We start from the raw sequence: 22,215 nt of genomic DNA, 5'->3' as shown, positions 1-22,215 counted from the left end.
ACAATTTTTTTTGGAATTGGTCCAGTAATGAGTGAGATCGCTTCAGCCAACAGAAACAGACTGCAGTGTAATCCTTGGGGGCAATTGCACCCATCAAAATATGTCCACTAAAAGTGCTTGTTTTTGCCACTGACAGATTGTTATTATTAGTGTCTGACAACGAAAGTAAACACAGGAACTATCCGTCTGTAGCAGCACTGATTGACCAGATGATGGGGAAATAGGGTCCAGGTTGAAATAAACCGGAATTTCCCTTTAATGCGGGGCTGTCATAATTAGCATCGGGATCCAATCCGTTTCCTGCCAGGAATCCGCTCCAGGTTTTGCGTGCTCCCCTCCACAGCCAGCTGCTGCAGAGCAGGGGACCGGTGCGCCGTTCCTCCTCGCCTCGTTTGCCTCCAGTCCGGCTGCAGCTCTGACTGTCTGCGCGGCGTGTGGATGAGGCGCAGAGGGAACAACCGGGAGCGCACCGAAAAGCCAGACTAAAAGAAGTCATATCATCTCTCTTCGGGCTGTATCTGTGACCCAGGCCGCTGGAGACTTTCACACAGACTTGACATTGTCGGAGACGTGCTCGGGAGTTTCATTTTTGCAACGAGACTGGGGCGCATCTCGTCTCCTTGAAGTGCTCCTTTTTTTAATGCAGTCTATCCTCAGCGCTCCCGTCGGAGGAAGCCTGGGTGCACGCACCAGAGAGAGAGAGAGAGAGAGGGAGAGAGAGAGAGAGGCAGAGAGACACATACAGAGAGAGAGAGAGAGGGGGGGAAGTAACGATCATTACTTTTGAACAGACCTCTCGCAATGGAGCTATTCGTCCGGTCCCGGACGTATTGGCTTGAAGAAGAACAGATACCTGCCACAGGAAACCCCACCATCCGTCCCTTGTGAGGAAAGTGGAGCATGCAGCCGAGCCCCAGCCGTCTTTGTGCGACCCGCTGCTTAGTTTCTGGGGGCCTCTTCTGAAAAACGGAGAGGAGGTGGAAAAGGGGGGGGGGGCTCCTGTTGTTGATCCGAAATTCACACTCCACGCCGGGATCCATATTTTGGCACGGCGCACCAACGTAAGTAGCCTTTTAACAGCGGATGTTTTGAGTCTTTCAAGGGAGATGCTGGGTTACAGGCCTCGTTGAATCAATATAGCATTTATTTACACTCCCAGGATAGGATAAGGCAGATGTCAGAAAACGGGCCCACGGGCTCCTCTGGCAGTTTAAAACTGTTGTGGTGAAATCAATACACAGCCTATAGTGTATGATGTTATTTGGTGGCGGTGGAGCTTCCAGACTTTTAATTAATATGAAGTTGCTTGGCTGAAGTGGCTTTCAGTTTAAATATCTCTGTGTAATTTAAATTAAAAGCCCACTTAAGGATGAAATCTGATGAATCTGGGGGGGAAATGCTTATATGTAAGGTGTCTTCAGGTGTTACAAATGTGATTTTTATTTATTTATTTAAGATGTTTGGGGGGAAAAACAAGCCCTTGTTATGAATGTAAAGCCTGTAAACACCAGTTGGGAGTTGATTTCTAAGCTATTCAGCGTGATAATATGGTGGAGCTCACACAAAACATCTCCACCCAGTCCAGGACACCAGGAGCTAAGTAGTTGGATGTCAGTTACTGTCTCCATTTACTTCTCCATTTTGCGGCTATAAAATAAGATCATTTCACACAGCATGCATAATTCACAGACCTGAGCCAGCCATGTGTGATGATGTGACACACACTCACACACACACACACATACACACATACACAGAGTTTTTACAGGCCATATCTCATTCTCACGTGAAGCTTTTTAGAGATATGGCTACATAGACTTCAGCCAGAAACCCCCTGGTGAGCAAGACTGAAGTATCAAGGTTAAATAACATTCACACATAATCCATACCGCCTATGCCAAATCAGGATAGTGCTGCAACATTATATAAGCCATACTGACAAGTTAGGAAACTGAGAGCTTCCCAGACATTCACTTATATAACAGCTTTTCGTGCAGGGAATATGGTGACTTTTCAGTTCCAGTTGTTTTTTTTAGTGATGAAAGCTTACTAACTCATTCTGCTGCATGGTTTTAAAGACGGAAAACTTCAACATTATATAAGCCATAAGCACAATGTGAGGAAAATTTTCATGCCACCAGACATGTCCTGGTATATTTTGACTGTGGCACATAAGTTTTTTCTTTCATGCCAGCTATTCTGGAAGACTAAGACAAAAAGTCCAGTTGGATAATGTGGCCGTTTTAATACTGACGTGCCCATCGGTGATTCCTGAAAAGATGAAAAGGTCATTTCCTCCTCCTGCCAGCAAGATTCAAGATTCAAGATTTAGTTTATTGTAATTTTTTTGTGTACTTTCATACACACACGCACACACACACACACACACACACACACACACACACACACACACACACACACACACACACACACACACACACACACACAGCACTCCACAGCAGGGCAACAACAACAAAAAGGATGAATATATATCTAAAAATTCCCTTAAAAATGATAAACATATGAATCCCAAGAGGAAAAAAAGAACAAAAAAAGAACAAACAGTTAGGAGCTCAGTGCATTAAAGTGCATTTAAAGTGAAAGTGCTTGTTTTAGTTCTTATATTGACAGCTGGTGCATGTCAATGAGTGACCAGCACTGATGTTCAATGCAGATGTTATACTTTGGAAATCTTGCAAGTCTTATTTCTTGAAATGAATGCTGGGATAGTGGATGTTAGGAATTCAAACAGGGAGTGGAGGGGAGGGGGAGGGGGGACAAATGTTCTGTTGCTTGCCCCCCCACCACCACCACCCCCACATACACACAGAAACACACACACACACACACACACACACACACACACACACACATACACACCCTTCTCTAGGTCCACTCCATCTCTCTCACCCAACCCAGACGTGCTTGTTTGGTCCATTTGTCTGTGTTGTCTTGGGAGGAAGTGCCATCTCATCTCACATTGCGCAAATGGTTTCAATGCATGCTAGTGTGAATTCTAGCGGGTTTTTGTAACTGCCAATTTCCATATCAAAGTGTCTGCATTTCAATAGGGAGAACTTGAGCTACCAGCCCCCCTTTCCTCTAAGCAGTTTTGTTCTGATAGAGTGTTGCTGCTGCTGCTGCTGGTGGAGGCTACTGACAGGAATGCTGGACACTGCAGTCGGTTGTGTGTGTCTGTGTGTGTGTGTGTGTGTGTGTGTGTGTGTGTCTTTGTAAGTGTTTGTGTTGGAAACAGATTCAGTGTGGACTGAGAGAATTTGTTGGCCATAATATAACACCAAAAGCCATGTATTTAGCGGAAATCTTGGACTCCTCTCAGAGACGTGGTCATGTTTTAAAAAGATTTCGTCTGTTAAAACATTTCCCCAGCATTTCTCAGTGCGAGCATAAAACATCAACAAAGGTCTGCTTTTTATTTTCAAGGAGAGAGAGAGAGAGAGGGAGAGAGAGAGAGAGAGAGAGAGAGAGAGAGAGAGAGAGAGAGAGAGAGAGAGAGAGAGTGATAGAGTAAAAAATATGCATAAATAAGTTGACGAAAATCAGTTTTGGCCACGGCAGTGTACATCTAAAAGGCCTAAAATGAATTTGTCTGCCGCTGCTTCCTTACAAAATAAATGGTTTAATTCCACATTCAGTAAGTGTAGATATAAAGACACTGAGCATTCGAGCTTTGTGTGAGACCCTGAGTACCTAGCGGTGTCTGATTGTTTTCCTGTCGCAGAGATAATATTTATTTCCCATTCTGTGCAGCTGTTGTTTTTCAGTGAAAGAATGCAGCAAGACACTGTTTATTTTGATGGATTTCTTCTTCTTTTTTTCCCCTCTTCTCCTGTCTTGTGATACATGACTTTAAGTTCTCTGCAATTTTTCTGACAAGTTTAACAGATAGAAAATAAACACTCATGCACATTTGCACCGAGCACAAAGAAAAACAAAAGGAAAAGGCGTTTGTCCGTGCCCTTACTTTGAGAATAGGACCGGCATAGGTTAATAGTGAAAGAAAGTACAGCATGTGAGATATTATTACACAGAGACAGGGGAATGTAAATGCCATTGGGAGCACAGTAGGGGTCGGTGGCCCCTTCATGGTCATCCTGCTCCTGGGTAATAACGTGAGCCAACTGCTCCCCAACCTGCTATAGAGAAGAAAGCTTGCTCCTTCCTTTGTTCGCACGAAATAGCATCACAAAACTTGGGGAGAGGCAAGAGCGGGGAGGGCAGGTTTCCGTTTTGAACCCAGAGAGCAAAAAGAAAAAAGAAAAAAGAGAAAGAGAGGGAGAGAGAACTTCACCTGCCATCTTCACTCACGGCGGGCGGGTTTGACAGCTGTCTTGTTCAATTCCTCTGACACGCTTGCTGTGAAAAAGTTGGACATACAAATGGACAGAGAGAGTAAAAAGAGGGAGTGATGAATAAGACAGTTTTGATTACATCGGTCTTAGAGGAGAAATCGACCGTGGGATACTCCTTACATTGGTTAGACATCATCAATTTGTGATGTTGGGTGCATTTCATGATGAATGGTCTTTTTTTCCCCTGCTGTTGTACTGACATCAGTGCATCAGTTCGCCTCATCTACTTCTACTCTTGTTAGTGATTTTTTGTGTTACAATGACCCTTGACAAAGCTCGGAGAACAGGGCTGTCTTCATTGTATATGCGTGTAGGTGGATGGGGCAGGAGAGATAGCAATAGCAGGCGTAGTGAGATTGTCAAGTCAAGAAAAAAGTGAGAGTCGAGTGGAAACCATGCTGCGGTGTGCCCGGTTTTCCAATTATTAAAAAGCCGCTGAAGAGGAGAGGTGCATGCATTCTGCTCCGTGGAGGCTGCCATCGGTGGAGAAATTGGCGTCACTTCTCTCTTCTAAAGATGGATTTCTTCCTTGGTGAGTGTTGCTGCAGGATGCTCTAGATTCAGGAAAGTAGTCTCTGATTCTGAGGGGCTGACGCCAAACCTGGCATTTTACCGGTGATGCTGTGAAGAACCACCCACCCTTCCTCCTTAGATTTTTTTTCTTTTCCACTATGACACAACATGGAAGCTGCGGTGGAGTGCGAGTGTGCTCTTGTTGTTCACATTTCGGCCTCTTAGCCAGTAGAGAAAGCAAAATACACCACAGAATTGGCTTCAAAAAAAAAAAAAAAAAAAAAAAGCAAAAGCAAAGGAGCATTTTGTTTGTTTAACAAAGTGCTGTGGGGTGAGTTTCTCATTTAACTGCAGATGCCCATCACAACCCTTTTGTGGCTTGCCTCAAAAATAAAGCGACAGATGACTGGAACGAATGATTATGTGTTAGGGTAGTTAACTCGATGGATGGATATACGGTCTCGCTCCTTTCGCAGAGAACGTACATCTGAGGGGAGGAGGAAAATTCTCTCCTATATACTACCACCTCCTGCTTTTAAAATGACAGTTAACTTTCCCCCACTGCTTTAAAATGGATGTTTAATGATCAACAGAGGCTTGGAGCTTAGGTCAAGCAGTCACGCTGGCTCTATACGCACTCACCGCCAAGCACCCTGATGCAGTCCTCCGCTAAGAAAGCTGCCCCCTCGGTGTTGTTAAAGGACGCTGCGCTTAAAGGAGGCTGGTGTTTGAGTGATGGATCATCAGAGGTCTCTTGGAGTGTTTGTGTGTGTGTGTGCGTGTGTATGCGTGTGTGTGTGTTAACCCTTTGGTGTGTGCAGATCTCACCCAGTCGGGGAGCCGTCGGCGGTGTGTGATGGATGTGTCCCGGGTCTTTAGGCTCCATCTATCAGAAGATTAGCACTGACCTGTGAGTTGTCTGGGCCGCCCTCGGAGCTTCTTCTTCCAGCACTGGCTGACATTAGCATATGAGGACACTGCACTGTCTCATGGGGATACAAAGATAGTGTGCTTTATTTGGTTCTGTCACAGTATAGGGCACAGGAAGTGTGCAGATTAAAGGCTGAAGGCTTTGTGTCAGTATTAGGTGCATCTGACAGGTCATCTTTCTTCAGCTGGGGAAATGCTTTTTTCTTTTCTTCCTCAAATTCCTAAATAGTATCATATAATTATCTCTAGAAATTGAGGTTCAGGCCATGCTTCACTGCAGAAAACTGTCTCTGTGTTCCTCTTCATGGTATTCATGAATCATATAAAAATGTAAATCACTTGACTGATGTGGTGTAACATTGTTATTTCTCATTTTGCATTGAAAAGAAAAGAAATTGGAACAGGTACACGCACACACACACACACACACTTTTTATTTTCCAAATGAGTAATCTGCAGGGCCTCTTCATGTCACAGACAGCTTGAATTATTCTCTTAAATGCTTTCACATGTTCAGCACAGGCACATTTGTTTCCTGAAAAAAATCTGTAATTCAGTCCATTGAGTGGCTAAATTAAATTTTTTTGGAAGTTCTTCCACTTACCTCAGTTTTAAACATGGTTTTACATTGCACGTGCTCTCACATGATCATAAAAGCCTTCCACATTTAGTGCTGTCATGCGGTGCACTGTCTGTCCGTCGTTTAAATGTCACCTCCCACAGTATTGCTGGCATTTGTTGTTGTTGTTGTTTCTACGTGTATAGAGAGGATACTTCTGAATGCAAGTTTGAGAGATAGCTGTCGGGGGAAAATAAAACAGATTTCAGAGGCGCAGGATCACCTGTAGTCTGTCACTTCTTTGTCTGCCGTGTCTAATGGCTATTTGATGCCTACTTGGTGTCACTTGGTGTCTTGTGATGAAGCCAATGTGGTTTCAAGGTGAGGAGATATTGTCAAAGCCCTTCCCTCTGCTCTGATTGGCAGGCGTTGACACCGAAGATGAGAAGCTGTGGGAGTCACACAGCAAAGAGAATCTATTACCTAGGATGGCAAGGCGTGCTTTCACAATGTGTCAGTGCAGTCAGCCATCTTGCTCTCTCTGTGTCTGTGGAATAGTCCCTCCTCGACGCAACGAGGAAACAGCTTTCAAGTTTAATTTTAGTGGCTGCCATAGGTAGTGTTTTATACTTAGGTTTCAGCATATGATAAATTATAGTATAAAACTGGAAAAATTTACACATTCTTCAGCTGGTGTGTAATCTGTTTTATGATTGCTGGCAGTAAACTTTAAAAAACAACAAGGTATTGCATCCTGGCAAAAAAAAAGGTAGTATAGAATTCAAAATTCAGCTGAGCCCCTTTCTTGTGGAGTTGTACTGATTTCCTCCATTTCAAAAGCCTCCTTAATACAGAGAGACATAGAGAGAGAGAGAGCGAGAGAGAGACTGCAGGCTCTGGGAGTTGCAGTGAGAGAAGGAAGCTTGTTGTTGATCAGCCAAGCAAATCAGATCTTGATATTTGAAGAGCGGAGTTGTGATTGCTAATCACTCCACTGCTGAGTTTTAATTAGGAGACTCATGAGCATTCTGTCATTTCTCAGCAGAGCATAGTCAAGCATCAGATGTACTAAGAGAACAAATAATTATTTTTCTTAGTAGTTAGGGCTACAAAACACAAACACAGGTTTTTTTTTTTGTCATATGGATTAATTATTATTAAAAATATTGCAGCATAATTGTGTTTCATATGAGCTCATTTACTTTGCACCTTATCTTAAATCATATCTTGGTTTCTGTTGACCTTATTAAGGGATAAAATAGACTTATTTTGAGCCCGGCGGCCCTGCACGGATGCTTTTTGATTGTGTTTATCACCAAAGAAAGCCTGAATCTAATCTAGAACTATTTTCTTGGAGATAGTGCTATAGATTGGACTGAGCTTATTTTCAATAGGTAGGTTTCTGTCCTGTGCTCCTAAGACCTTTGTTAGGACATTTTAATTACAGCAGAGCTGAATGTAATTGATCTAGGCTTAGAGGGATTTCACTGTCAATGAGAATGAGCCTAGGCGTTAATACAGCCGAGCAAATGCTTCCACCTCTGTGCAGCGCTCACACACACACACACACACACACATCTACACACACACAGGCAAGGCTGGTGGTGACGAGAGGGGATGCATCTTCTTGTTGACTATCCTTTAATTCAGCGAGGCGTCTGTCTTTTATGTGTAATGGTTAAATCAGCCTCACAGGGCCAGCTGACACAGCAGTGCAGACTCCACTTGAACATATCTGTTGCCAACGTTGCTGCCACCTGGAGTGTCCTCTTACGGAGCACTTTCTTCATGGTTCCGTGTTGTCACCCACAATCTTCAAATTTTTATAAGGCTGTTAGATAATGCTTCCCGATGAGGGTGAATTATTGATGGTCTTGTTCGTATGAGTGGGACAGGGCAGGCTTTTAACTCTCTGAGCTGCTGGGTCTCTTATCCGGTAACTAAGGGACACCACACAAACACCCAAAGGAATGATGTACTGGAGGAGAAAAAAAAAAAAAAAAAAAAACGGAGACAGGGGGCTGAAAATAAAATAAAAGAAGCATGCATCCTTTACACTACTGTTGGGCTAAGCCACAGCACAAGCGAGACTTGGCAGCAGAGAAAAGCAATGCATCTACAGAAGCCTTTTCTCTGTTTTTGAAGCATGGAGAAGTGGTATGGTGGTTGTGTAGTTCTTGCTTATATTTGTTGGTTTATATGGGAGTACACACAGAGCTCTGCCTCTGCTTTTTTTTGTATTCTGTAGGAACAAATGTTTCAAGTTAGAGACTTTTATTAACACCGGATGCTTAGTGTGTGATGTCATGTGAAGCTGTCAGGTGAAGGACTAAACAAGTCATTTTTTAGACTTTGACTGAACATTTGAAGTTTGTAGAGACGGTTAACTGTCCGGGTGATACAAAGCATTCACAGTCCAAGTCCAGGGTTTGGTTGAATAAGGCACATATGTTGCTCAAGAATTTCAAAATTGAATAAATATTTTCTGACATGAAGCCTTTTGTATTCTTATATCCTTGATCCAAGGTAGCATAAACAGTATTTATGAACTTTTGTGTGTGTAAAGCAACCACATAGTTCAATCTGTTATAAAATAGTGAAAGAGAGGTTTGAGCTGCTGCTTTGACCCTGAATGGCAAACAGTGTAATGTGTTGCAGGCACAGAATAACTGTTGAAACTCATACATAAAAGTACATTTCTGTAAAATCAGTTTTTAACCGGTAAAAGTATGCCCACACACTCCGACAGCTGTCCTGATTCTTATTGAACGCACTTTCATCATTGTTCCAATTCATTCTCTATGCACTCCCATGGCCCTCCAGTTTGCATTACAATGGAGAGAGCAGAACAAACTCATGGAAATACTGGTAAAGCGCAAATTTGGCATGCAGAAATTCAGCAGTGTTGTCATTTAAGCTACATTTTTGGTTTAATTTTAACATTTATTTAGAGATGTAGATATTTTTAAGCCAAAAATTGCAACATTTGGCCCTGAAAGCAGTCTGTCTTTTGTCAAAATGTCAAAGATTTGGTATATTTAAGACATAAAGTCTGGCCAGTGTTGCATTCCAAGACTGTACTCTTCTATTGGGCAACTTATCTAGTTGTTTAGAGGCTGTGTTGTGTAATTTTGTTGTATTTCTGTCCACTCATGACTTGTTAAAGCTCAGGTTGCATCTGTAATGAGTCCTTAAGAAAAGTGTGTTTTCAGCTGTTCTTCTAGGGGTGAGTTTAACTGCAATGAAGGAAGAGACATTTTAGGCCTACTGGTAAATGTCCACTGGTTTCGAAATGAAAATGAAGTAGTTTACAGCTGAATCAGGGGTCGTAACTCTAAAATAATAACTTGAGACTGTGTAAGTGAAGACAGGAAGAGAACAAAAAACGTAATTATGTACACAGAGACAAGAAAAACAGGTCCGACCGGTTCCTATTTCCCACTGGAGGTGCTGCAGATTGATGCCTGTGTCTCGGTTTCCAGAGGAACAGACAGAGTGGGTGGACAAATTAATAGAAACCAATACAGAGAAAAAAAAAAAGACTTTGAATTGAAAACAAGCATGAAACCTGTCCAGACCTACAGTGGATGTGCACATATTAAGTTCATGGCTCATTTCCAACTCAGTACAGCCAAATAGTTGGACAATATGGCCAAAATATATTAGCTTGATATTTTAAGCCTTGGTGAAATACTGTATTTCTGCAAAAGGTTTTTTTTCTAATTAGAGGAGTAATTCAGAATAATCTTCTTTGATAAATGCTATTAGATTTGAACAAACCACCACATGAACATGTTTTAATTCAGCATTATTGAACATTTTTTATGTTTTAGCAAAATACAGTTAAAATACAAATCAGAGTCAGTGATTATAATTTTTTTTGTGATTATTGCAGCTCAAAATGGAGCACATCTATGAATTTAATGTAATTTTCCTGATTCAAATATCCATAAATTATTTATTTTCTAACATGTTGCCAGGCATGCTTAATTTTCTCTCTGGCTCTTCTTTTAAAAATTGAAATGTAGCAACATTTCAGTTGCTTCTCTAGAGTTCGTTATCTAGTTAAGTTATTAGTTGTGTGCCAGCTTCAAAAGAGACAAATCACCACTTTATCAACTGAAATGGTGAAACTAACAGTTATAAAAAGTAACTGCCTGATTTGTAGTCAGCCATAAAAATAAAAAACAGTCTGGAAAATCATGACAACACATGTTTAATATATTGCTGGATGCTGTTTTGAATTTTTGAAACTAGTGTCAAGATGATAGCTGAATATCAGTACCAACACTTTTTTTTTCTATATTTATGGAGGAATATAAACAGATTTTATTTAATTTTGAGGTTTTTTGCAAAACAAATACTGTCTAAACAAAAATGTTGCCTAAATAAAATAGACATAAATTGGCAAAATTATGATTTAAAGCTGCCCTAATCAAAAATTTTTATATTAACAATGGATCAAATGACTATATGTAATGAGTAGAGAGTCACTCATTGTGACTAATCCACATATTATTACCAAACCTGCAATTGGAGTCTGATGAAGAGCAGTGGTGCTCAAAACATCAGCTTGGTGCAATAAATAAATAAAGTGGACACTGGAGTCCTGCAGTGTGCGAGCTGTTTATTTGTTTATTTCTACATTTGCTCATTTCCAGCCGAGCACTTGCCCTCTTTGGTTTGGATGTGCGTGCGTATTCTGGTGTTGTTCAAACCTGCACTTCCCTCAGCTTCATGGAGCATTTTGGTTTTATGGCCCACAACAGTACTGTTTTTATTCAGTCTCGCTGTCGTTTACAGTCACAGCAGGCAGCTGATTTCACCAAAAATGCTCTGATAAACCCACTGTGCACTACCCACTTAGCACCAAACGGCAAGCAGTTAAAGTTAGCAATTACTTGGTGAAAATAGTGGAACATTTGGCAGCTAAAAAGCCAGATATTTGTTTCGTGAGGTTTAAAGACCAGAAGAGTGAATGTTGGACTTACATTCTTCATGTGGCCAGAAACACAACTCCAAATAAACTCCAGGGTGTAAAAGTTTGCTATAACAACTTAATGAATGAATTCTGCCTTAAATCAAATGAAATAGCTAAACAAGATTACAAATCAGCATCCAACTGCAACTTTCAGTACTTTACGGTATTTGATATCTTCTGCTAAAGGAAACATTTAGATTGGTAAAAATAGAGGTATTGTGGTTCAATACCCAGCCTTAGTCAAACAGGACCTCCAAGAAAGCACATATAATATGAATCAAAGCTCACTTACATTATACACAGACACCTATGAGGATAGCTGGTAAACATGTTTGAACTAACTACACTGTAAAACATCCTCAGCTACATACATACATACATACATCATTACTTTTACAAGGCAGGTACTGATGGTGGAGCTGCCCTTTAGAAAACACTTTTATTTAAGACCAAATCTCAAGACATGCAGCAGGTTACCTGATCTGAGAATCTAAAGACAGAGAAACTGAAAAAATAAAATGGTATTGATCACTTCTCACTTTTTCCTGCACTCTGGAGGGTTTAACAGCAGGGAAAGCCAGAAGATGTCTGCTGTTGAATGTTAAACATGGTGGTGGGTCCATAATAGTATTGGCAGCCATCTCATGGGACTCATTAGGACTGACGATTACTCCTCACAGTTGTGTAATGGTCAAGGTATATGAGGTAATTTCACAGCATTACTGTAGCTGCACCCCACAATGCAGCGGTTTCATGAATTAAATCCAGTACCTGGAATGGTTTCCTCAATCACCAGACCTAAACATCATTTAACAGCATGGGAAATCCTGCAGAGCACAGAGTCTATTTTCACCTCCTCCAGCTCTCACACAACCATAGACTTTAGTTCTTCAAGAAAATTACACACTTAAGGACTTGTAGATAGTCCTACCTGTTGTAAAGATCCTGATATTTATATGTTTTAAAAGATTTACATCTTCACCCCCTGCACTGTAGCTCTCCCTCATTAATATTCAGGGCTTTTGTATTCAATACATCCCTTTAAAGGTGTTTGGGATTATTAACAGTTAATTATCAACTTAACTAATTCTATCATGATAAGTTCATATCATACAGAATTGTATAATTAAATAAGTTTCTAATTAAAAACTAACAATATGAGTTGTGTGAAGAGTTTTGCTTGATGTAAGACATAATAATGGAATTTAACAGCCAATTGATCATTTTATATGTACTTTTACTTACAGTTACTGTATCATAATATACATAACAATATTGGAAAAAGCTAAATATTAATTTTATGGCTGCAACGATTAGTTGATTAATCATTTTGAGTAGTTTTTTTTAAATGCTAAAATTCTCTGGTTCCACTTTCTTGAATGTGAAAATTTTCCGGTTTCTTTTGTCTTCTATGACAGAATATCTTTGGGTTGTGGACTGATAGGGTTGAGTATCGGTACTCAATACATTTAAGGTATTGACCAAAATAACTCAGTACCGAGTGGTCAGTCAAACGATACCTGCGTTTGATCCTTTTTTTTTCACAGCCAATCACCACAAGTGTTCTTCGATTTAATGCGACGTGTGTTTGGCCCACTACTGCAGCAGCTATAATCCATACAATCTGTGGTGACACTTACCCCTAAATTCCACCGGGCGTGTGTGCGCTGCGTTTCGGCTCCGACGCGGCTGCTGGAGCTGATCGCGGTCACTCTAGTCAATGTATCCGATTCCATCGGGCGTGGCGCAGCGCGTTTCAGAAGCGTCCCAGAAGCGGCTCTCCGCTACGCTAAAGATAGGTGCCTTGTCTATTTTTTACGGAGGCCGCGTCAAGCAGCACAGAGCAGATCGAGCTGGGCAGGAAGGCAGACTCCTGGTTGTATATCAACAATAAACGCAATTAAAACAGACAAATAAAGAAACCACTTAACTACGTAGCCTACTGAACAATAGTAGAAGCACAAAAATCAAGGAAAATGACCAAATCAACGAAAGCAGAGCAAGTTAACAAAATTGAGCAGTTTAGTTGCCCTGCTACTGCAGTAATCACGGTAGCCTTAAGGGACTTTATCAGTTTTGACTAGGCTGCTGTAATTACTGTAGTAGGAGTTTAACTGACTTTTAACGGGGGAAGGCTTCCCCAAAGAGAAGAGACGCTTCGCCTCTGACACGCTCTCAGTGGAATAGGGCGCTGTGCAGGGGACGGAGCAAAAACGGGTCGGAGCCGGAACGCCGGCGGAATCCTGGGGTTAGATTTTTACACATTTGTGATTTTTACACAAATGTGTAAAAATCATGGATGGGGAGGAGTTTGGGCATTTTATGCAACTGAATGCTTCCATTCACATGATGGGTATCAAATGAAGTAGAAAAAAAGGTATTGAATGAAGTTCTCTATTGGTATCAGTATCACTTTAGGGGTACTGGTATTGGTACTGGTATCATAATTTTTTAAACAATGCCCAGCCTAATTGACTGCTGGTTGGGACAAAACAAGACATTTGATCTTAGGGAAAAATTATCATTTTTCACCATTTTTGACATTATGTAGTCCAAACAACCTATCAATTCATTAAGAACATAATGGACAGATTAATCAATAATAAAAATAATCGTTAGTTGCAGCCCTAATTGATTTTAGCAAAGGCTGCGGTAACAATTATTTTCATTAATGTTAATCTAAAGATTATGATCTTAATTAATCGATTCATCGCTTGGCCTTTAAAATGTCAGTAAATGATGAAAAATGCCACTCACATTGTCTCACAGCCCATGGTGACTTCTTCAAATACACTTGTTTTGTCCGCTCCACAGTCCCAAACCCAAACATGTTCAATTTGTAATGATTTGAAACAGAGATAAACAGCGAATCCTCACTGTTGAGAAGCTGGTACCTGAGAGCATTTAATTTAGTTCTAGATTATTTTATATGCAGTTTGCATACATTATCATATCGTAACAAGCACAGAGTTACTAGTTTAGTAGGCACACCTAGCTAAAATTAATATAGTATAATACATCAGCCTTCATGAAGGTTACAATGTTCAGTTTTTGTTGAAACTGTCATTTGAGAAGTTGTAGTTTGTGGTGCTGTTTATTTCAATGACAGAAAAATATTTTTATCAACAGTTTTGTGCTTGTGTGACTGAGATCTGTGTGTCACACTTAAGCAACATTTCCATGACCATGAATGTGCATATGAGAGCACATTATAACCCTGAATTAAGGCGAATTAATGCATGTCAGTCACTGAAGACACTGAGTGAATAGAGACCACACATACAGTCCGCAGTTAAAATGCAGCACATGTGCTGACCATGCATAGGTAATGTGAAGCATATTGGGTTTTTAGACAAAAATGTGCCTCAAGTTGAACAAACTTTTAACTTTACAGTGAATCCACTCCAGGAACGTGATGAAACCAGAAGAACGAATGTATAACTGTATGTGTAGCGAGCCGTGAAGTTGTCGTTGTGGCTACACATTCGCTGCATTTAATTGTTTCTAGCTGAAAGGAGACATAGAACTTTAAATAGCTTCTAAAATCGATAGGAAAATGCAGTGAGCATGACGTGAAAATCAGGATGTCAGGAGAGACACAGCAGCTTGTTTAAATGATGTAAAATGTCTGGTTAACAGTTCATGTTGCACTGACAGAAAATGAAGTCCCCCTATTTGACGCGTGACATCTCCACTGGTGACATAATAGCTGTGTGGCTGAAACTCAAGGAGGGAGATGGAGATGCTTGTATTATTGGCAGATGTGAGTTGAGTGCATGTTACATGAGTTTTATCCAAAGCTAACTTGAGTGAGGACAGCCTTTAGAGACTATTCAGTGATGATTGAATGGAATAATGAGTTAGTGTGACTTGTGCTTGGTGACAATATAGACATATAATCAAGGGCGTCATTTCTATTGGGGATGTGGAGTTATCTCACCTTTCAAAATCTAGTTTTCGTCCACTCCATTTTTATAGTTGCAGCTTGATTTACTCACCAACCTTTGACTGTCCAGCTGCTAAAATCCAGATGACAGAAGAGAGGCTTTGTGGAATTTATTTGTCCTGGATTTCGCCTCTCCGGCTACATACTACCCTCTGATTGGTGGAGGTTGTTCCTGCAGCCTTAGAGGAAGACTGCAGGTAAACTCAAGGCTAGAAAAGGCTGACTTCATGTTCCTTGCACACACACACACACACACACACACACACACACATCTGAAACCAAATTTATGCCCCCGTACACAATTTAAAATTTGTTTTTCGGTTGCTCCGTTAACTACTTGCTCCCCTCAAGGATTTAATGGTGTTTGTTCTATTTGCATATATTTCTTAGTGACAACTTGCTTCTTTTCACTTTTGGCAACAAACGTGTCACTTTGTTATTGTGCCACTTTGTCATGAGCCCCATTTGGATGGGATTACTCGCACAGGGGGGAAGGTGGGAAAATGTAATCGAAAATGGAGCACGTCTGTCAATTTTGGTCCCATGTGAATCTGCCATGTCAGTAACTTGTATGGATTTTAGCACCCAGCCAAAACCAGGACCTCTTGCGCCAGGAGACATAACCTCTGATAAAATCTCAGCTGTACTCCCATCCGAAATGATAACGCTGAGATAGTTTGCAAATAATGTGTCATTTCCTTTGGGAGGAAAGAACTCTGCACGCTCTTCTGGCTGAGATCACTCTGGTCCAGATGCAACATTTCTTTTTGTTGTTTCATTATTGTTTAAACATGTCAATGTCAGTTGTGGGAATTGTGTTTGATTATTACAATACATTTCTGGCGTGATGGCAACGTTTGAATGGAGCTCTGTAACACTGGAGTCTGATGACACAGATCTCCTGCATGTTATTCATTAACATCACACATGTTACGTGTTAGCAGTTACTTTCCGTACATCTTCCTGAAAACAGTCTGGTCTGAATGTTGCTATAGTGTGTAAAAATTTTACATTGTGTCAATGCATTTTTCCTCAGAAGGTGTGAACATCGACACATCATCTGCTGGAAACGTTGTTGAAGGGGTGAATTAATTTGTTGTGTATGTGCTGCTCATGTTGTGAGTTTAGGTGGAGGTGATGTTGTCAAGGTTTTTTTTTTTTTTACACAGTTTCCCTTATAAAAAATGTGATTTAACGTCGGAGAGAGCTGAAGGTGAGCAGTGTGTGTGTGGGTGTGTTTGTGTGTGTGCTGGAGGCGCAGTGGATAAAGAGCATGCAGGGGAGTGCTAGAATTATGTGTGGAGGAGGCGAGAAGTGAGGCTTTCAGTAAATTTATGAAGAGACTGATTGAAAGGAGAACCTCTCTTTTCCATGTCAGTGTCGAGCTGCTCTCTGCTCCTCTCCGGTGACCCCACTGCTTAACCAACTGCTCTGAGGTCAGCCTATTCATTTCACTGCCAAGCAGAAACAGCTACTGAGCTCAGAGTGTCCTGTAGCCGAGTATTATAGAATGAAAACGGCGTTTTAGTCATTTTCCGCACATATTCTTGATTTTTTCGTTCAGTTGGAGAATCGGAAAACAGATGTTTTACCATATAAAATTTCTGCAGCAAGCAATTGGTTTCAGTATTTCAAGATTACCAGTAACAATCAGTATTGACAGTGTTTGTAATGAAGTCAGTTAGAGCTGATACAATTGATCAGTTAATCAAGCAGAAAAATAATCAGTTTTTATTTTCATTTAAGTAATTTTTAAGCAAAAATGACAAGAATTCAGTGGTTCCAATTTGTCAATTTTCTATGATACCAAACTATTTTTTTTGTATGTTTTGGGCATTTTTATTAGATTTTTATTAGATTAATCTGCTCATTATTTTCTCAACTAAGCAATTAATGTCTATAAAATATCAGAAAATAGTGAAAAATGCCAGTTTTTATTTCTTAGAGCTCAACTTCTTCAAATGTCTTGTTTTGTCTGATCAACAAAGAGATTGCTTCAAATCCACACATTTGAGAAGCGGCAACCGGCAAATATTTGACATTTTTGCTTAAAAAAATAACTAAAAAGATTATTTGAGTGTTAAAATAGTTGCTGATTAATTTTCTGTTGATCACCATGAGCTCTGGGAATATGTTTTGATATTTTGCTGCTAAATTAATGATTGTTAGATGCAGTCCTAAAGTTAGTATTTCTCTTGACAGGTGAAGCAGACTTAGACAGTAATGGTGAGTTTCATTATTTAGTTGGCAGCCGATTTCAACTACAAACCTTGACAAAAACATCGACTTTTACCCCTTTTCCAAGAGTCTGCTCGGCTGCATAGCTCTTTTGAAGACTACACACTGCCCTCTCTTCATTTTGCTTGACACTAACCTGGTTGTTCATCCTGGGTCTTCTTTGTTCTCTTTACTTTGCTAAGCTTCTTAGCTTCTTTGCTCACCCCTCTCTGTTTCACTATGTCCATCTGCCCGCTGGCACTCTATCTTATCTACTCCCTCAATCATTTGGCCAAGAGCCGCTGAACACACCAACTGTTGTGCACTCTCAATAAAATAGTAAAGAATTGCACCTTTCAGAGGGGTTTCTGTTTGGGCTTTTTGGAGAACATCTTTAACTTTAAAAGCATTTTCTGATGTCTTCTTTTAATCTAGAGCCATTTATCCAGAAGAAAACAAGACATAAAAGCTGCAGTTTAAGTGCCTTGATTTAGAGTTTATTTAAATGTTACAGGAACTTGTTCTGACCCAGACTTAAAACAAAAAGATCTTGTAAGAAGTTCTGGGAGAAATATTAACCATCTTAATAAACACCTGTTGAAATATTTATTTAAGGACACCGAACCCCAGCAGTAATTATGATGAAATAACTTGCCCACGCTGACTCATATGAACAAATCAAAAGCTAAATTTTCTAAAAAAAAAAAAAAAAATCAGCGTGAGAACACGCAATCCCCAAAACATCCAAACCAACCATGCAACACACATGCAAACTGGAGTAAAGCAACATCATTTATCACTTCTTAGTCTAGTTTGGTTGCTACGTAATCCTCCGTCAAAAAAAGTTAAAAAAGTATAAAAAAGTTTGTTTTTTATTTTTATTTTATTTAACTATGAAGTCTCCTGAGATACATGATCTCCTTTACAAGGGAGATATTGTGTTACTCTTAAAACTACTCTTAAACCAGTTCTGGATAAATCACTTGGTCTGTAAAATGTCCAGAAATAGTTTAAAAATGTCAATCACAATTTCCCAAACCCCAAGTTTATACATTCAAATGTCTTGTTTTTTGCAACAAAAGCCCAAAACTTTTTTTTTTACTATCACAGGAGAAATCTGTAAATATTCACATTTGAGAAGCTGAAACCAGTTAAGTTTTGTAGTTTTTCCTTTAAAATAAAAAGACTTAATTTGATTCTGTCGATAGACTAATTGATCCATTGTCTCAGCTCTTTTCAAGACATTTTACAATTACAATTTCAGTGTGTGCAGCTCTAAACCATGTCAGCCCATCTCTGTTTTTTGTTTTCAACCTGATCATCCTACTCCTCATATCTTATAAGCTCTACAATGAGAAAACACACTCTGTACACTGTGCTCGATGTCGGACCAGCACTGTTTCTGGCAGCTGATGGCAAGTTCTCTACATCACTGGTGGAGCCAAGGAAATGACATCATGTCCCTGCAGGGGTTGAAAGCGCAGCCCTGACAGGACTGTCATGACAAAAGAGTTCCTTGGGAACATCAGAGTGTACCGAGGACAGAAGAAAAGTGTCTGGAGGCTGTGTTTTCTTAGTTCCTGTAGTTCCTGGTCTCCCTCTTCTAGCCCATCAACCATTTTCTGATGTTTGAAATTCCCCTCTCACATGTGTGTCTTTTTTTTTTTTTTCTTTTTTTTTTTTGGTCTTGAATGTAGGGCATGGGGGCGGGGCAGAAAGTTCTCCAAATTAGTAGTTATTCAAAGAGTGGAAGACGAATCATTGTGTTGGCAAGATCCAGCTCAACAGAGCCACATCTCTATTTCACTTGTAGGTTTTCAGCTTACACTTGGACTTGCACATTAGTTTTGTTCCAGTCTTACTTGATATGTATGTATGCACTCTTTATCTCTCTCTTCTCGGAGTTGACAATTGAAAATAAATTAACATTCCTGGGCTTTATTTTTGTCTTCTCTAAGCCTGTGGAGAAAACTTGGAGGCGAACCCAGGAGGTCAGGCCATACTCACAGCCTGTCAATCCTCTACTGTGACCCTACCGCCCCTTTCTTTCTCCCCCTTCCATTCTTCTCCTCCTCTGCTCTCCCTCTCCCATCCATTTAGTCCCTCCCGGCTTAGAAACTCCCAAACTCCCCCCTTCTCTCACTCTCTTTCTCTGGACGCCTCTCCAGCTTGAGTGAGGCAGACACAAGCTTTGTCAGAGGAGCCTCACATTCATTCAGCCGGCTGTTGCACACAGCCTTGTATTTCATGTTAAGACATGTGGGCTGTCTCCTTCTATCCATTTATTTTAATTATGTTTTAATTGCCTGCCGTCCTCTTTTAAATGCTTGCTTATTATTTCTATCAGGCTGATGTGAAAAATTTGCTGTGGACTGTGATTTTCTCCATTATCTTAACTGATGATAGATTTCTCTCCTCGGGTTTCCACTGTGTATGTATAGGAGACAAAAGAAAAACAGATGTCATGAATGTTTGTGTATCATTATTCATTTCATTGGTGGATTTTTTTTTGTCTCGTTTCCAGAAAGATATACTGTTAATAGAAAGAGAAACCCTGAGGGAATGTACATACCTGTATTTTTTTAGGAAGAGGAGCTCAAGGCGCAGAAAATGAAAATGAATAACTTTGATTTAGTCAATGGTCTTCTGGTGTATATTCTGTGTTTGAGTTCATTAGATTTAGAGTAGGTGTTGACAGTTAGTCATAACTGTGTACCTTTTTTTTGTACAAATCTGTCTCAGTGGAACATGACGATCATTATGTGAAAATTGCTGGCCGAGTATCATGTAACCTCAATTCCCAGACTCAGAGGGAGGGGGGGGCTTGTTGTAGATAATTCCTCAGCGCAATCTCTGAGGGGTTAACGATGCCTCACTTACCTCTTAAAATCATTTTCTGCTTGAGAACATCTCAGCCCCCCACAACCATCATCCCCCCTGTCCCCTGATGTGAAATTATGATACGTCTGTCAGTACTTGTGTAAAGCATCTTAATGTTAATCGCCTAATCCTTTTATCTCAAGGCCGGACCAATTCAGTGCAGAAATCCCACCAAACAAAACAGTGTTTTTAGGAAGATGAGCATGGCTGTATCCTCCACCAGCTTAAAGGAGAAAGGAGACATGTTACTCAGCAGGGCGACGGAGCAGGCGGGGGCTAATCAGGAGAAAGAACCCCGGGGTGGTGAGGGCAAGCCTGTGTCCGCGGGGCCTGGCAGGCTCTCGCCCCCTGATGTCTAGAGGGGTTGAGTTGCTCAGCAGGCCCAGCAGGCCAGAAGGGCAGGGGGACGTCCCCCCAACAGTTTCCAATCTCCTCCTGTCAACCACCATTATGGTTACCCCTATGGGTCCATGCCACATATTTGGAGATGATAAATGGCTGAGTGCAAAGAGAGGAAGAAGTCACGTGCGTCTCTGGAGATTTGGTGCTCTGCCCAGTATTGAACTGGTGGCAGTCTTGTTGGAAGACTTGAGATTCTGAGCAGCTACAGTGGTATGAGACTTCCCATGCAGGGGAGCTCGCACCCTCCAGTTTTGTCTTATCTGATCTGGTTCGGCGCCACTGGCAGATAAACAACTGGAAGACAAATAAAACCGCAATTCCTATAAAACCACCCAAGTTTAACTGATAAATTATAAGCTAGCTGTATGTGTGTTTCCTTGGCACAGACTGTGCTGCACAACTGCTCGACCAGAGTGACCTCAAATGAAAATAAATACTGTGTCAGGCGAGGTGGAGATCCAGTGGGCTTTTATTCGACTACTATCCCCCGACCAGGCATCGGTTATGTATAGAATGAACCCAATAGTGACTTAAATTATTACTCAGTATGCTAATGTAAAAGCTTCCCATGTTTTGTGGGTTTTCATGTTGCCAAAAATATCCAAGAGCATTAGCGAGGCCCGAAGAGCGATCAGAGCTGACTGCTCTGCTGCTTAAATTTAGGTTCATTATAAAATAATCAGGGTAGTTGACGGGTGGCTCTGGAGGAGCGCATTCAGAAACTAGAAACATTCACTCTCCTCTGCATGGTGACAGCTACCAAGTGACCAATCCTGTGTGTGTGTGTGTGCTGATACATGTGTGCGCACATTGGGGACATGCTGGATGGCAACCACAAGGGAATAAACAAGATACAATCAATGTGTGTGTGTGTGTGTGTGTGTGTGTGTGTGTGTTGATGCATAGGCTATTTTTCTACGCCCACGTCGGCAGGAGTGTGCATGTCCTCGGCTATATGTTTGTGCAGGCATGCATATGTGAGTCAGTGAATGTGTGTGTGTGTGTGTGTGGCATTTCACATATGACACAACGGATCCCTCCTCGGTGTTTGACTTTGGTAAGCAGCTTATCTGTCTGGTGTGTTCGTCTGTCTCAGACTCTAACCTTTTGCTGCTTTTTGCAGACAAAGGACTGTTTTTGCCACCCCTTGATAAGGAAGGAGACAAAAGTAGCTCACAATGCAGTCGTGTCTCTAATGGCGTCCTGTGTGAACGTGTTGCCGGAGCGACAAGCTTTTTCTCATGAGGATCTGGGAGTAAATGGGGAAGGTGGAACGGGGAAGAGTGGGAGAATGAGGCAGTGTAAACATTCAGTCGTAACACGCCGCCGAGTGCCAAATAAGTGCTGAACACCAGGCACTTTATCTGCTTTGTTTTCACGCACATCTGAGAACAAAGTTTTAATATTTGTGTGA

General features: G+C 40.9%; 1 protein-coding gene across 5 annotated transcripts in view; it reads left to right on the top strand.

Moving 5' to 3' along the window:
* Nucleotides 1–669: 669 nt before the first annotated feature.
* Nucleotides 670–22,215, top strand: part of LOC122993718 (adhesion G protein-coupled receptor L2-like) — an 88,160-nt gene continuing 66,614 nt past the window's right edge. For all 5 annotated transcript variants that reach the window (XM_044368107.1, XM_044368104.1, XM_044368106.1 and 2 more), the window contains exon 1: nt 670–1,061. The gene's annotated coding sequence lies outside the window, so the exon portion shown is untranslated. The remainder of the gene's footprint in view (nt 1,062–22,215) is intronic.

Source organism: Thunnus albacares, chromosome 12, assembly GCF_914725855.1.
Source record: "Thunnus albacares chromosome 12, fThuAlb1.1, whole genome shotgun sequence".
Classification (NCBI taxonomy): Eukaryota; Metazoa; Chordata; class Actinopteri; order Scombriformes; family Scombridae; genus Thunnus; species Thunnus albacares.
Note: the sequence above shows the minus strand (reverse complement) of the source record. Positions and strands in the feature narration are given on the sequence as shown.